Source organism: Octopus bimaculoides, chromosome 17, assembly GCF_001194135.2.
Source record: "Octopus bimaculoides isolate UCB-OBI-ISO-001 chromosome 17, ASM119413v2, whole genome shotgun sequence".
Taxonomy (NCBI): domain Eukaryota; kingdom Metazoa; phylum Mollusca; class Cephalopoda; order Octopoda; family Octopodidae; genus Octopus; species Octopus bimaculoides.
This window is the reverse complement of record NC_068997.1, coordinates 16,138,093-16,140,807: the sequence shown is the minus strand read 5'-3', so window position 1 is coordinate 16,140,807 and position 2,715 is coordinate 16,138,093. Positions and strand designations below refer to the sequence as shown.

At 37.6% G+C, this 2,715-nt stretch overlaps 1 protein-coding gene across 8 annotated transcripts in view; it reads right to left on the bottom strand.

The window, feature by feature from the left end:
• LOC106867583 (zinc finger homeobox protein 3) overlaps positions 1 to 2,715 on the bottom strand; it is a 502,463-nt gene that overhangs the window by 291,696 nt on the left and 208,052 nt on the right. Inside the window, exon 1 of one of the 8 annotated variants that reach the window (XM_052974076.1) lies at positions 1,406 to 2,007. The exons of 6 other annotated variants lie outside the window; for them this stretch is intronic. The gene's annotated coding sequence lies outside the window, so the exon portion shown is untranslated. Of the gene's footprint in view, positions 1 to 1,405; positions 2,008 to 2,715 lie in introns of those variants that run through there. One more of the 8 variants, XM_052974081.1, reaches the window with a different exon arrangement.

Genomic DNA, 2,715 nt, shown 5'->3' with positions numbered 1-2,715 from the left:
AAAAAAAAAAAAAAAAAAAAAAGAAGCGTTCATTTTGCTTCTTTTTCGAAGAATGAAATATTAATGGATTTCTTACATTGGCACAGTACCAGGGATTTGTATAAACGATGGTACTAAACGATCTGCAATTCTTTATACCTGGACCGTTAACCACAACAAGGATTTCTAATAGAAGCACACGGCCAAATGTTTGTAGAAGGTTGCAGTCGATCATATCGGTTGCTGCTTTATTACAATCGACCCTGGAGGGATTTAAAAAAAAAACTGCACAATCAAACCCCGGCCAGGAGATGACTGTGTCCCTACATATCACAAAGCTAAATACATATACACACGTGTGTGTGTGTATCTATATATATATACATCTGGGAGATGGTAGAGTCAATTTTAGTCGGCCTCAGTTACCTGATTGGTACTTTTAACTTTATCGATCTCCGGAAGATTCTAAGTTAGAATTAAGTTCGGCGGAATGTTTTCTTTCTTCCGGGGTCGATAAAAGAAATACCAAGCAGGTGCTAGAACCGACAGATGCCACCAGCCACTACATCAGAAATTATTATTATTATTATTAAATCATAAGGCGGGCCACAACTACCCACCCATATTTTTTTGAGGTGGCATTGACAATAATAATAATAATAATAATAATTATAATAATAATAATAATAATAATAATTATAATTATTATAATTATAATAATAACAATAATTATAGCAGTAATCCTTTCTTTATTATTGCCACAAGGGCGACGGATGAGCGGACGTTAAAGGGACAATAAATAATAGGAACAACAACAACAACAACAACACATAGCCAGAGCAATAGTAGTAATAATACGTATCATTATAACCATAATGATGCTTTAAAGATGGGCGAAAATGATGATGATTTTTAGATACGAAAATAGTTATAGGCACAAGGGCCACACACATTTAGTGGGAAAGAAATATCGAATATATATATATCAACTCCGGAACTTAACAGCTATTATATATATTTTTATCAACATGAGAGCACGAAAGGCAAAAACCAAAACTGCAGCGGGATTTGAACGCCTAACTCGTAAGGTTAAAAGGATGTAAATAGATACTACCTAAGCATTCATTCATCCTGCCGCTCTACCGATTCTGCCATCCAATACTCTCTAGGCGTAATTCGGAAATAAGTAAAATGGTTTGGTTCCAAGGAATTTAAAATGCGTTTTCAGAGACGGCTCTCCGCGAAAATTTGTCCACAAATACATGAAATTGGCAGGGAGAAGGAATTATACACATAATAATGATTAAAAAAAAAATATATATATATATAAATATATGAATTTGTGAAGGGCATTATCGATATAAATGATGTGAAGCAATTCTGACTGAGAATTGAACCTGGCTCGCGAAATGAGCCGAAAACTTACCGCTGCACCACAGCAACCACTATAATGATAGTAATAATAATGTTAGTTCCATGGATGTTGATTTGTTTTGTTTTTCTTTTTTTTTTTTTGTTTTTTTTTGTTTTGTTTTTTCGTTAACATATAGGAAGTGGGATGTTGTAACGTTCATACTTTCCCAGGACCATGATCGTATGATAGAAATGAAACGTTACTAACCGGGAATCGAAACTGGAACGCAAAATTACCTCTCCACGAGGCATGAATGAGACTTGTTATTTATGAAAAAGGAATAATCAAGGGAGAAATTGAGAAGTTGTGATGTTCATAAGAAGAAATGAGAAATGAAACGGTGAAGAGAGACAGAGTGAGGTTAAGTGAGGTAATCGTGGTCGAAATGACAACTACGAGTAGAAGGAGGAGAAGGAGGAGGAGGAGGCCTAATAGAGAGGGGTGGATTAGAAATTAAATTGACACTGATTGGAGAAAGACACAAGAAGACATGCATAAAAAAAGATCGAAAGAGATATAGGAGGGAGGGGGAAGAGATGAAGAGAGAAAGAGAGAGAGAGTGATGGTGGAGTGAGAGTAGGAGGTCTAATGAAAGAGTGGCAGGAAGAGAAATAAACTGCGAGAGAGTGGAAGATAATGAAGGAAAGATAATGATGAATAGAAGATAATTAGAGGGGGGGAGGAAGAAAGGTACAGCGAGTGATATATAAAGGAAGGGGGGTTGGTGGTTGCAAAAAGAGAGGAAGTGGAGTGAAGTGAGAGATGAAGGGGAGGTAGATAATGAGATTGGAGAAATATAATGATAGAAATAAAGGGTAAAAGAGACAGATAATAGTGTGAGAGAGAGAGAGGGGGTAAAGTAGTGGAGGGAGGAGAGATGCAATGAGGAAGTAAAACATGGAAAAAGATGATGAGGACGACTACGACGACGACGGTGGTGGTGGTGGTGGTGGTGGTGGTGACGCTGGTGACGACGAATCATGAGGACGATGGTGGTGGTGGTGGCGTAAGTGGTATTTTAAATACGGTGGTGGTGGTGGCGGCGGTGAAAGTATTGTAAAATAGGTTTTCATTAATTTTTCCTTTTATTACCTCGTATCCTTCGTAAATGAACAACGCACAAATGACTCCAGCGATCCGGTTTCGAATACCAGTCGAAACTAGTTCCAGTTCTGTTTCTCTGTTAACAGCCTCCTACAGAACAGACTGAACGTCACATATTCACATTATTTACAAACACTCCATCTACCCTCCACCAAAAAACAAACGGGGGTGTACCTTGTGCCATCATGACAAATTTTCTAGATATTGAGCATGGGGTG